Raw genomic sequence first — 14,319 nt, 5'->3', positions numbered from 1 at the left:
GCTTTTTAAGTATAATATTTCAGTTAGAGGAAGATAAAAACTATATCATCACATGATATTGTTAGTTAATTTACCTGAGTTATAGAAACAGAGTAGAATGTGATTATCTTGGGCTAGTGGAAATAGACCATGATGGTCTAAGTTACCCACTTTCAGTCAAAGTTTGTATAATCTCACCAAGGAAGATACTGTAATAGGGGCAAGATGGGCATGGAGCTGCCGTCCTTAGCTAAAGACCATAGAGGTTAGAAGACCAGGTCCACCAATAGTCAGCCTCTCAGCAGAGTGTAGTAAAAGGTATATTTCAGCCTTCGTCCATGGCCCTCCAGGTCCTCTGGCCTTGGTCTGGGTAGCAAGGGGTGGAGCCTGGGGACAGGCCAAAGGCCGAGTCTTGCAGAGGTCCAGAGACCTTGCTAGAGACACTCACTGGCCTGGCCCAGGGTTCAGAGCACTAGGCAACCTACCTCTGCCATCCCCACCTCCATGACTCAACGCTTGCAATAATCTGATTGGGTCAGAGTCTACAAGACCCAGCTTCCCCCCCAAAGTTAGGGTAGACTGAGAAGACTGAGGGCAACTGTGGGCTGGGCACCTGGCTCCCTCCTTTAAGGTGGCTGGGCAGGGTATGGGGACCTTGGTAAGAGGAGGGCCCAGAGACTGAGAGCTGCATCTTCAGCTGTGACTGGCCACTGGTGGGAGGACCAAGACTGGGTGCTGGATGAATGCTCTCAGGCAGGATAATCAGCTTGCCCAGGAAGCCCCTCCTCCTAAACAGGACCTTGGAGTGTGAAAGTCAAGCTTGGAATCTTACCTTTCAGCATTGAGACTAATATTTGTTTTGCTAGAGGTTTACAGGAACACAGTTACCTCACTATGACTTTTCTTCAAGAATAGAATATCTGACAGCAAGAAGGTTGTCAGAGCTAATCACATTCCTCCCTCAAGTTTTGTATAAGTGGGCATTCTTGAAAGTGTTTGGAAAGTTCAGGATTGTTAAAGGCATAAGCCACCCATCTCCTTGCATGGCCCTGCAAGAAAATGCTCTCTTCCTTAAACTGCAATGTTCTGATGTTGTTTGTCTAACTAACCCATGGGTACATCAGTTCAGTTCAGTTTATTCAGTCAGTCAATGTCAGTCGTGTCCGACTCTTTGCGACCCCTTGGACGGCAGCACGCCAGGCCTCCCTGTCCATCACCAACTCCCGGAGTTTCCCCAAACTCATGTCCATTGAGTTGGTGATACCATCCAACCATCTCATCCTCTGCCGTCCCCTTCTCCTCCCACCTTCAATCTTTCCCAGCATCAGGGTCTTTTCAAATGAGTCAGATCTTCGCATCAGGTGGCCAAAGTACTGGAGTTCCAGCTTCAACATCACTCCTTCCAATGAACACCCAGGGCTGATCTCCTTTAGGATGGACTGGTTGGATCTTCTTGCTGTCCAAGGGTCTCTCAAGAGTCTTCCCCAACACCACAGTTCAAAAGCATCAATTCTTCCACGCTCAGCTTTCGTTATAGTCCAACTCTCACATCCATACATGACTCCTGGAGAAACCAAAGCCTTGACTAGATGGACCTTTGTTGGCAAAGTAATGTCTCTGCTTTTTAATATGCTGTCTAGGTTGGTCATAGCTTTTCTTCCAAGGAGTAAGCATCTTTTAATTTCCTGGCTGAAGTCACAATCTGCAGTGATTTTGGAGCCCAAAAATATAAAGTCTGCCACTGTTTCCACTCTTTCCCCATCTATTTGCCATGAAGTGATGGTACCAGACGGCATGAGTTCTCTGAATGTTTAAGCAAACTTTTTCACTCTCCTCTTTCACTTTCATTAAGAGGCTCTTTAGTTCTTCTTCACTTTGTGCCATAAGGGTGGTGTCATCTTTATATCTGAGGTTATTGATATTTCTCCCGGTAATCTTGATTCCAGCATGTGCTTCATCCAGCCCAGCGTTTCTCATGATGTACTCTGCATATAAGTTAAATAAGCAGGGTGACAATATACAGCCTTGATATACTCCTTTTCCTATTTGGAGCCAGTCTGTCGTTCCATGTCCGGTTCTAACTGTTGCTCCCTGATCTGCATACCGATTTCTCAAGAGGCAGATCAGGTGGGCTGGGGTTCCCTTCTCTTTCAGAATTTTACACAGTTTCTTGAGATGCACACAGTCAAAGGCTTTGGCATACTCAATAAAGCAGAAATAGATGCTCTTCTGGAACTCTCTTGCTTTTTCGATGATCCGGCGGATGTTGGCAATTTGATCCCTGGTTCCTCTGCCTTTTCGAAAACCAGCTTGAACATCTGGAAGTTCATGGTTCACATATTGTTGAAGCCTGGTTTGGAGAATTTTGAGCATTACTTTACTAGCGTGTGAGATGAGTGCATTGTTCAGTAGTTTGACCATTCTTTGGCATTGCCTTTCTTAGCAACTGGAATGAAAACTGACCTTTTCCAGTTGTGTGGCCGCTGCCGAGTTTTCCAATTTTGAAGGCGTATTGAGTCCACTGGTTTCACAGCATCATCTTTTCGGATTTGAAATAGCTCAACTGGAATTCCATCACCTCCACTAGCTTTGTTCATAGTGATGCTTCCTAAGGCCCACTTGACTTCACATTCCAGGATGTCTGGCTCTAGGTGAGTGATCATGGCATCGTGATTATCTAGGTCATGAATATCCTTTTTGTATAGTGCTTCTGTGTATTTTTGCCACCTCTTCTTACTATCGTCTGCTTCTGTTAGGTCTATACCATTTTTGTCCTTTACTGTGCCCATCTTCGCATGAAATGTTCCCTTGGTATCTCTAATTTTCTTGAAGAGATCTCTCGTCTTTCCCATTCTATCGTTTTCCTCTCTTTCTTTGCACTGATCACTAAAGAAGGCTTTCTTAACTCTCCTTGCTATTCTTTGGAACTCTGCATTCAAATGGGTATATCTTTCTTTGTCTCCTTTGCTTTTCACTTCTCTTCTTTACACAGCCCTTTGTAAAGCCTCTTCAGACAGCCATTTTACTTTTTTTGCATTTCTTTTTCTTGGAGATGGTCTTGATCCCTGTCTCCTGTACAAGTTCGGGAACCTCCGTCCATAGTTCTTCAGGCACTCTGTCTGTCAGGTCTAATCCCTCGAAGCTATTTGTCACTTCCACTGTATACTCGTAAGGGATTTGATTTAGGTCATACCTGAATAGTCTAGTGGTTTTCCCTACTTTCTTCAATTCAAGTGGGAATTTTTCAATAAAGACTTCACGATCTGAGCCACAGTCAGCTCCCAGTCTTGTTTTTGCTGACTGTATAAAGCTTCTCCATTTTGGCTGCAAAGAATATAACCAATCTGATTTCGGTGTTGACCATCTGGTGAAGTCCATGTGTAGAGTCTGCTCTTGTGTTGTTCGAACAGGGTGTTTGCTATGACCAGTGCGTTCTCTTGGCAAAACTCTATGAGTCTTTGCGCTGCTTCATTCTGTACTTCAAGGCCAAATGTTCCTGTTACTTCAGGTATCTCTTGACTTCCTACTATTGCATTCCAGTCCCCTGTAATGAAAAGGACATATTTTGGGTGTGTTAGTTCTAGACGGTCTTGTAGGTCTCATAGAACCGTTCAACTTCAGTTTCTTCAGCATTACTGGTCAGGGCATAGACTTGGGTTACTCTGATATTGAATGGTTGCCTTGGAAACAAACAGAGATCATTCTGTCGTTTTTGGGATTTCATCCAAGTACTGCATTTCAGACTCTTTTGTTGACTATGATGGCTACTCCCTTTCTTCTAAGGGATTCTTGCCCACAGTAGTAGATATAATGGTCATCTGAGTTAAATTCAACCATTCCAGTCTGCTTTAGTTCTCTGATTCCTAAAATGTCGACATTCACACTTGCCATCTCCTGTTTGACCACTTCCAATTTACCTTGATTCATGGACCTAACATTCCAGGTTCCTGTGCAATATAGCTCTTTACAGCATCGGACTTTCTTTCCATCACCAGTCACATCCACAACTGGGTGTTGTTTTTGCGTTGGCTCCATCTCTTCATTCTTTCTGGAGTTATTTCTCCACTGATCTCCAGGGGGCACCTACCCGCTGGGGAGTTCATCTTTCAGTGTCCTATGCTTTTGCCTTTTCCTACTGTTCCTGGGGTTCTCAAGGCAAGAATACTGAGGTAGTTTGCCATTCCCTTCTCCAGTGGACCACATTTTGGCTGAACTCTCCACGATGACCTGTCCTTCTTGGGTGGCCCTACACGGCATGTCTCATAGTTTCACTGAGTTGGACAAGGCTGTGGTCCATGTGATCAGGTTGGTTAGTTTTCTGTGATTGTGGTTTCAGTCTGTCTGCCCTCTGATGGAGAAGCATAAGAGGCTTATGGAAGCTTCCTGATGGGAGAGACTGACTGAGGGGGAAACTGGGTCTTGTTCTGATGGGCAGAGGCATGCTCAGTAAATCTTTAATCCACCTTTCTGTTGATGGGTGGAGCTGTGCTCGCTCTTTCTTATTTACCTGGGGCCAAACTATGGTGGAGGTAATGAAGATAATGGCGACCTCCTTCAAAAGGCCCCATGCATGTACTGCTACACTCAGTGCCCCCAACCCTGCAGCAGGCCACCACCAACCCACATCTCCACTGGAGACTCCTGCACACTCCCAGGCAAGTCTGGGTCAGTCTCTTGTGGGGTCAGTGCTCCTTTCTCCTGGGTCCTGGTGTGCACAAGGTTCTGTTTGTGCCCTTCAAGAGTCTATTTCCCAGTCCTGTGTAAGATCTGGCGGCTCTGTGGTCAGGCTAATGGCGACCCCCTCCAAGAGGGCTTATGCCATAGCCAAGTCTGCTGCACCCAGGGCCCCTGCCCCTGCGGCAGTCCACTGCTGACCCGTACCTACACAGGAGACACTCAAACGCAGTTCTGTCTCAGTCTCTGTGGGGGCTCTGGGTCCTGGCGTGCACAAGGTTTGTTTGAGCCCTCTGAGCATCTCTGGCGGGGATGAGGTTTGATTCTAAATGTGAATTTGCCCCTCCTACCGTCTTGCTAGGGCTTCTCTGCCCTTGGACGTGGGGTATCTCTTCAAAGTCGCTCCAGCGCCTACCATCTTGCTGGGGCTTCTCTGACCTTGGACATGGGGTATCTCCTCAGGGCCGCTCCATGCCACGCAACCGCGAAACCAGTATTAGCCAACACACTCCAGTATTCTTGTCTGGAGAACGCCGCTCCTTGACAGAGAAGCCTGGCAGGCCACAGTCTCCAGGGTTGCAAAGAGTAGGACACTACTGAAGCGACCCCGCATGCAGAGGCACAAGACTGTTTTTGCCTGTGGCAGCTCTGCCCCAGTAAGAGTTGACCGTGAAGGTGGCACAGCTGCTTGGCTTGCAGGGACCATGGCAGCGCCAAGTGTGCAGGGACACGGACTGCCTCCACCGCAAGACTTATGGCCCTATCAGTCTTTTCTCAAGCCTCTTGTAGCTGGCGATCAGAAGGCCTCTTTGGCCAGTCTTTCTCCGTAACTCCACCCGTTCAGGCACTTAGAGGGCTTCGTTGCCTGGGGACCTTCTCTGTTGTTTGGCACATCGGGCACACAGAGGGGCCCCCCTGGCTGGGTCCTACTCCGTAGACTGGCGCATCAGGCACTTAAAGGGGCACCCTGGATGGGGTCCTCCTCTGTAATTCAGTGCGTCAGGTGCTTGCTGGGCCAGCCTCTCTATTGTTCAGCTGCCAATGCTGGCAGTGTGGGAAGAGAGAGGCTATGGTGATGGCTCCACCGCCAAACGTGACTCAGCAGTATCGCCTAGCTTCCGTGGCTGCCCGACTTTCCTCCACAGGCATTTGCCACCACAGTCTCCTCCCTCATATCCCCTTGATCAGTCTCTCCACAGTCAAGAGCAGCCCTCGCTTTAGGATTGCTCCACAATCCCTAAACTCCAGCTACCAGCCGCTGCACCTTCCAGGGGATCTGCATCCCCGTCTTGGGTATGTATGGCTGCAAGGACTGTCTGATTCTCATCCCACTTAGGCTGCCACAGATCAGCTGTTTCACTCTCATCCTTAAATGTTTCTCCTCTGACTCCGACAATTGCCCCGACGTGGGGATCGGACCCTTGCTTCAGTTCCCCCACCTGCTGAAGGCAGGTCCAGTCCTACTAACACTTCTGTTTTTCCCTAGTCCCTTCATCCTACCAAGGTTTGGGTGGGTCTATATATTATTTTCCACTAGTCAGGGACTCCTGTCCACTCTCAGCTGGTGTTCTGCATGCACCTCTGTGTCTGAAGGTATATTCCTGATGTATCTGTGGAGAGAGATGTACTCCGCGTCCACCTATTCCTCTGCCATCTTGTTCTTCTGTATGAATTTTAAAAATAATTTCAAAAAACCAGGGAATTAGAAAATTGAAATGTGTGTGAAATGTTTGTTTTGCCATTTCTATACTATATATCAGTCCCCATTTATATATTTAAATGTTTCATTAACTAGGATATGTGGAAAATATGTAAATAAACTGGGATATGTGGGATAAGTGTGATAGAGGTAGTGGATGCGTATATCAGTTTCTTCACTTTATCTACTGCATATCACACATAAACTGCTTCTGAAGAACTCCATAGTACACTTTGGGAGAATGAGAATAAACTGGGAAATGAAATTGCTAGGAAAATAATTTAGAACTTACCGAACTCTATCATGACTGACCTCGAGAAAACACTACAGCTGGGATCAAGAGGTTGGAATTTTGTAGATCCTCCTAGTTTTTCTCTCATTGTTTTGCTGAGAATCACATCCTTCACAGATTTCTACATCCAATAACAGTGGTACTGATAAATTGTTTTTAACTTTAATTTCTTTTTTTGTGGATGTATTCATGAGTTGCAATATTATATTTGTTCAGATTTACAACATAGCAATTCAGTTGTTTTATATATTATACTCTGTTTACATTTATTATTAGATAGTTGGTATATTCCTCTGTACTGTATAGCATATCCTTGTTGCTTAAAGTTCAAAGTGAATAGTTTAAAATGAAATATTAAGTTCTAATGAAAACCATTGTAAATTACAAAGGACTGAAATCACAGTGTGCTTTCTCTCTCTCCAAGGATGTAGTAAGCTTGAAATCAATCTTTTAAAAAAGAAATAGGAGAATAGAATTATGGACATGGGGAAAGGGGAGGAGAGGGTGAGATGTATGGAAAGAGTAACATGGAAACTTACATTACCATGTGTAAAAGAGATAGCCAAGGGGAATTTGCTGTATGGCTCAGGAAACTCAACCAGGGGCTCTGTATCAACCCAGAGGGGTGGGATGGGGAGGGAGATGGGAGAGAGTTCCAAAAGGGAGGGGATATATGTATCCCCTAGGCTGATTTATGTTGATGTTTGACAGAAAACAGCAAAATTCTGTAAAGCAATAATCCTTCAATAAAAAATTAATTAACTAAAATCACAAAAAGTATCTCAAACAAAAATAAAAGGAATAGGGAAATCACCAACTACTTTGAAATGCAGCAATATACTTATAGAAATAAAAATGTCAATGCACCAAGAAGGAATCACAATGGACATTAATTTCAGTAAATATTATCATAAGCATTAGCAGTCAAATACTTGAGGTAGAAGAAGGAGTCATCTTATTTCTCTTAATTGCTGAACATCGTCCTCCTTCTTACTTTGATGCAAGGTGCTAGAGACATGTCCCACAACAAGAAATGGATGCATGCATGTGTGCTAAATCTCTTCAGTTGTGTCCGACTCTTTGTGACCCTATGAACTGTGGCCCACCAGGCTCCTCTGTCCCTGGGAATTATCCAGGAAAGAGTACTGGAGTGGGTTTCCATGCCCTCCTCCAGGGAACCTTCTCCACTTAGGGATAGAACCTGGGTCTCCTGTGTCTCCTGCATTGCAGGCAGGTTCTTTACTACCGGCGCCACTTGGGAAGACCCAAGAAATGGATGGCGTGTATGCTAAGCCGCTTCAGTCGTGTCCGACTCTTTGAGACCCTACGGATTGAAGCCCGCTAGGCTCCTCTGTCCATGGGATTTTCCAGCAAGAATACTGGAGTGGGTTGCCATGCCTTTTTCCAGGGCATCTTCCCAATCCAGGGATTGAATCCGTGGCTCTTAACGTTTCCCACATAAGAAGGCAGTTTCTTTACCACTAGCGCCACCTGGGAAGCCCCAAGAAATGGATACCTGTACTTACATCGCCATGGTTAAAAGCAGGTGCTTGAATGGAAAAACATCAGGGAAACTATCACCCCACCTTCCCGCTCCATCTCTAGGCTGAGTGCCACAGGAAGGTTGTTATTTGTTCAGCCCTCCTCACTCCACCATACGTTTGGCCAATTGCTTTGGCTCATGGGCTACCAGTCCCTCATTGGCTGCTACTGTGGAGACTGTCGCTGCATTCACTGTCACTGGACTATCCCATCATCCCTGCAAGTTTGCAATTCAGTCCGGATTTTTTTTTTTTTTAAAAGCCAAATGTTCTAGTTTGCAAACAAAAAAATAGGATAAGAGAAATCTAGATAAGGTAATTTCATAAGATATGGTGCTTGATTCCAGAAATTTAGAATTTTCTCATTTTACACTGTGTTTGAGTCCTATTTTACACATGGAAGTGAATTGGGATTGAAGAGATAGAATGGGTAAGTGTGATTTTTATATCTGCTACTGCTGGTGCAGTGGTAAAGAATCCACCTGCCAATGCACGAGACGAAAGAGACATGGTTTCTATCCCATGGTCAGAAAGATCCCCTGGAGTAGGAAATGGCAACCAGTTCAGTATTCTTGCTTGGAAAATTGCACGGAGAGAGGAGCCTGGCGGGCTCCTGGCCATGAGGTCAGAAAGAGTCAGATATGACTGAGTGACTGAACACACACACACACACACACACACACACACACACACACACACACTGCTCTTTGTGTCCATGCGTGCTACCTCGCGACAGTGGTGCCCGACTCTTTGCAGACCCTGTGGACTATAGCCCACCAGGCTCCTCTGTCCATGGGATTCTCTAGGAAAGCATACTGGAGAGGGTTGCCATGCCCTCCTCCCGGGGATCTTTATGACCCAGGGATCGAACCTGCCTCTCCTGCGACTCCTGCATTGCAGGCGCATTCTTTACTGCTGAGCCACCCGGGAAGACCACACTGTTCTTTATCGGTTGCTATACACCACATAAAAATCTCTGGATGGTACCTAAGTATAGGTGGGAGAATGAAAATGAAAAAGGCCGATGAAACTTTTCGGGAAACCATTTTGACCATAAAGATCCCTAAAATCGCTGAGAAACCACAAATAGATATAACCATTTAGGAAAGTGACGAGTTGCAATACGCTAAGAAAAAAGTACACGATTTTCCATCGAACGAATGACACATCCGACACACATTGAAGCAAAGTTAATGAAGTTTTTAATGTTTTCGTTGGGGTGGAAATGTGCCTCTTCATCGCTACAGGTCTTTTCTCTCCAAGTGAGAGAAGAAAAGTCTGGTTTGCGATGTTCAGGCGGTCCTGAGGCAGTTTATCTGCAGCTGTTGTATCTGATGATCGCTTTAGTGGCCTCGGACATGGCATGCTTGCCGATCTCTCCAGGCAAGAGAAGACGAACAGCTGTCTGGATGTCATGATTTGTGATGGTGCGGTGCTTGTTGGAGCGGGCCAGGCGCCAGGCCTCTTCGGCGATCCGCTCAAACATATCCTTCACGAACGAATCCATGACGTTCACGGCCTCACGGGAGAGACTCAGGCCCGGATGGACTTGCCTCAGCAGCCTGCGGAAATAGATGGCGAAGCTCAAGAAGTCGTCCGGACGGGAGCGGCGGCGACGGCGACGGCGACGGCGGCTCTTAGCCGTCTTCCGCTTTGCCTTCTTTGGCTCGGCATCAGACGACTCTGGTCTGGAGGGCTCTGTTTCCGAGGGCTCAATTTCGGAGGTGCCAGTTTCTCTGGTGCTCAGATCTTCCTGAGAGTTGTCAGAGGCTGGTTCAGCCTTGTGGGAGACACCACCCCCCATGGCTCAGAGGGAAGACCAGTGCGGGCGTTGAAGGCCGTTGGCCGAGTTTATAGGCCCTGCGTTCCCTGACGTCACAGACACTGTCCATATCTGATTGGATAAAATGCAAAGCAGGGAGGCCTGTTACTATGGCAGCCCATGTCACTTCTCACTGGATGTCCCACCTCCCAACTCCTGCCACGCCCCTCCCCCACGCTTAACCCCCAGTCAGCCAAAATCAGTGGTATCTTCAAACTTTCCCTGACCTCCACCAGAAAAATCTTTGAACTCTGCCCCATGTAGGAAACAGGCATCCATTCACCTCAGCTGACTTATGTCTACTATTGATGCATGAGAAGTTTGAAAGATGTCACCAAAGTCACTGAAGTTGAAAAATGAAATAATCAGTTAGAGCTTCCTGAGAGAGTCTGACTGACCTCCATAACTCAAGCTCTTTCAGGCATCAGAGAGACTCAGGTCACTTGGTGGATATTTTACTCCAACACAGAATCTTCTCCTGATTGACCTGCAGTGGCATGAGCAGAATGTCCTGGCTTCCTCAGCAGAGTGCTCCTGAAAATCCTAAGAATTAATTGACCAGCTATTATCTCCGAAACTTATCAAAACCAATGATCAATTTGAAGAGACTGACAAAATCCCATTCTCCAAATACAGAACACAAACAGAAATAGGAATACTTACACATACACAGTGAAAATATTTAACATTTTTCAAATTTTAAATTGTTTTCTTAAACATTATATAGGTCCCCCAAGTACCACACATACTGGAATTGATTAATGATTTATAGCGGTTATTTCTCAAAAAATGATCACTCTTATTGCTGAAAAGCCACCAGGGTGAGATAAAATGAATAAAATGATAAATAAAGCAGCTAGGAGTAAACGTATCTAAGGTGGTGAAAGACCTGTACGTAGAAAAAGTAAAACCCTGATCAAAGAAAGTGAAGATAATACAAACAGAGGGAAAGGTTTACCTTGTTTATGGATGGGAAGAATTGATATTGTTAAAATAAACATGCTATCCAAGGCAATCCACATACTCAGTGCAATTGCTGTGAAAATACCGGGGCATTTTCCACAAAACTAGAACAGACCATTTTAAATTTTGTATGGAAAGACGAAAGACCCTGAATCGCCAAAACAGTCTTAAGGAAGAAGAGCAGAACTGGAGGAATCAGGTTCCCTGACTTCGAACTATATCAGAAAACTACATTAATCCAGTCAGTGTAGTATCGGCACAAAAACAGACACGTGGAACAGAAGAGAGAGCCCAGAAATAAACCTATGTGCTATGGTCAACTAATCTATAATAAAAAAACAGAAGAATATACAGTGGAGAGAAGACAGTCTCTTCAATAGGTGCTGCAGGGATAATTGGATAGCTACATGCAATAAAGTAAAATTAGAACATTCCCTAACAGCATATACAAAAATAAACTCAAAATGGACTAAAGACCTAAATCTAATACATATATTGTGTATGAAGTCATTTTAAGAAATAGAATCCATTAGATATCTTAATGACCTGTGTTTCTTTCACATTTGTAAATTCAGAAATTAAATGAATACATCAATTATAAAAAAAACATTAAAAATACAAAACAATTGGGTTTTGAAGAGATAATTGGGACCTCAAAGGACTCTGATACACAGAAAATCTAGGATGGAGAAGGGAAAAGCAGTTTGATGTTGAAGATTGGAAGGGGGAGTAACACTAGTAATTATTCACTTCAGTTGATGATTGAGGAAATAAGAGAACCTAGTGAGGAATCACCTTGCAATGTTGTGGTTCACTGTAAAGGCAAAATAAGGGAAATGGCTTCATAGCTGAATTAACAATTGCAAGTCTCAACTCGTGGATGGTGGTGTTGATGGGATAGGCATACCCCATTCAGAAACCTTTTCAACATTACCATTGTTTATGGATTCCCTTAAAAAGAGGACCCCAACACAGCATAGAAGTTAAGTGCAACAAAAAATTTCAGGAGAAAAACCTCATTTCACACTGCCTAGAATCAGAAGTTTCTACCCTAACTCGTTCAGATGATCTAATGTCATTCTTTTCTAGCCCTTATTCTGTTGTTTTTGAAGTGGAAAATCTTGATGATTTTCAGCTTAACATCATAGGGATGCTGAGGGCATTCAGTCAGAGAAGCTAAAAAGTTCATGTTGACTCCATGTCAGCCAAGGAGGGAGTCAAACTGGTAGCCACGGTCACTGAGCCACTCTACAGCGAGGTTATCCTGACTAAACCAATAATGGTCTTCCTGGTGTGTTCGGGTCTAGTGACAGTAGTGTAACAAGTATGATTATTTATCTACTGTATTGTTCATTTTATAAAACTAGTTAAGATCATTTAAATATCATATGAGTATTAGAAAATGGCCAAATAGTAAAGAATCCACTTGCAATGCAGGAGACTCAGGTTCAATCCCTGGGTCCAGAAGATCCCGTGGAGTAGGAAATGGAATCCCACTCCAGCGTTCTTGACTAGAAAATTCCATGGACAGAAGGGCGAGGCAGGCTACAGTCCATGGAGTCACAAAGAGTTGGACACAACTGAGCGACTAATACTTTCAACACTTTCAAGTATTCTAGAGCTCCTGTACAAAATGCTAGTGATTGGGTCACTTAAACAACATTCATGTATTGTCTCATACTTGTGGAGGCTCTAAGCCCAAATCAAGGTTTCATCTGAGTTGGATTTTATGCAAGGTGTGAATGCATAACGGGCCTCCGTTCCTGGCCACTTTTCTTGGCTTGTAGATAGCTGAAGTCTCCCTATGCCTCCCCACGTTTTCTTCCCTATATGTATGTATCTATGTCTGATTTTCCCTTATTATATAGATATAAGTCATTTGGATTAAAACCTACTCTAATGAATGCATTTTAACTTGATCACTTGGTAAATACTCTATCTCCAATTATGATCACATATGAGTATGAGTGTTTATGGCACAGATACATTAATTTTAGAGGCAGAAAATCAACCCTTAGGAGATATGTATTTTGAATTAATTGTGGGCATATCTCCTGCCTCTTCCATCTTATTTAGAGAACACTGGTGACCACTTATGAGAAACAAGGTGGCCCCACCACAGTCATTTTCACAGTTCTGTGATTGTTCAGTAATTTTGTTTTCGTATTTTATTTCTTTTTCTCTGTGTGAGCGAGAAGATAGTGTATCATTTTCAATTGCTGCAAAGTATTCTTTACACCTACAGTTGTAATTATTTCCTGTTGTGTAGGATATAAGAATCTGTAAGTACACCACTGTCAGCCAAACATTGAGATGAAATCCTGATAATCCACGAAATCAAACTTTTCCTGAGCCCTTCAGGAGAGGGACAGGGCTCTACAGGACAAAAAAAACAAAACACTTTCTTGAAACTGGCAGAACCTCATGAGATAAAGGAAAAGAATTGAGGTCCTTGGGCAAGATACTAGAGAGAGCCTCCCTGAGTAGTACAGGTATGAAGTGGACAGTGCCTTTTCAAGAATGGGCAATGAAGGTCTGTATCTTTTGGTCCAAAATAGAAGAATTCTGATGGGCTATTATACCTCCAGGGCTCTCCTTGGTCACTGCAGTAAATATTTAGGAAATGTGAGTCCAATTATCAAGAACATTATTTGGTGTTTTGTGGAAAGTTAGAGAAATCTTATGAGAGAACATTTACAACAACTACAATGGGAGGGGGGGAAGGGGAGAAAAAAGAAAAAAAAAATCCAAAAGAATCTACAGAACAAGTCAAAACAAAAATAATCAATGTTTTTCTTGAGTCACTGCTGTCAGAATCCTTTCCCTCGCTGGGAGTCACAGTTCACCTCACCTCCCTAGAAACCCCTCTAACACTGTGCTGCTGTCTGGACCTGCTGTGGGGGCAGCTCAGATTCTAATCTGGTCCTAATCTTCTGTGTTCTTGTCTCCAACGTCCACAGCTATCAGAACTAGTGCGTTTTCTTTTGTGGGAGCTCTCGATGACCTTTTATATATTCCATAGGCACAGAATCTGCGGATTGAATCTTCAGCTTGTACAGCTGGTGGGAAGGTCTGGGGTCTTCTTCCTTAGCCGCACTGCCCCTGGGTTTCTATTGTGGTTTCATTTCCACCTCTGCATGTGGGTCGTCCACTGGGGTTTGCACCTGAGGCTGCCCTGGAGGAGTTGGGTTTCCCCTGTGAGGGCCAGGTGTGGAGGTGGTGCACTTGCTTGGGTTGCAGGGGTTCTGGCAGCACCAGGTACTCAGGGGAGTTGGCGGCTATGGTAACAGGAAACAAAGTGCTCTAGAAGGGTATCAGTTCAGTTCAGTTCAGTCGCTGAGTCATGTCC

General features: G+C 44.5%; 1 protein-coding gene and 1 pseudogene across 26 annotated transcripts in view; one reads left to right on the top strand and one right to left on the bottom strand.

Annotated features, from left to right (window-relative positions):
- Positions 1 to 14,319, top strand: part of LOC145536797 (histone-lysine N-methyltransferase PRDM7-like) — a 44,147-nt gene that overhangs the window by 12,340 nt on the left and 17,488 nt on the right. The window lies entirely within an intron of this gene.
- On the bottom strand, positions 9,371 to 10,011 carry LOC145536799 (histone H2B pseudogene; annotated as a pseudogene). The gene has a single exon (XR_014076017.1). The product of XR_014076017.1 is annotated as a histone H2B pseudogene (transcript).

Source organism: Giraffa tippelskirchi, chromosome X (assembly GCF_054371585.1).
Source record: "Giraffa tippelskirchi isolate mGirTip1 chromosome X, T2T-mGirTip1v1.2.pri, whole genome shotgun sequence".
Classification (NCBI taxonomy): domain Eukaryota; kingdom Metazoa; phylum Chordata; class Mammalia; order Artiodactyla; family Giraffidae; genus Giraffa; species Giraffa tippelskirchi.
Note: the sequence above shows the minus strand (reverse complement) of the source record. Positions and strands in the feature narration are given on the sequence as shown.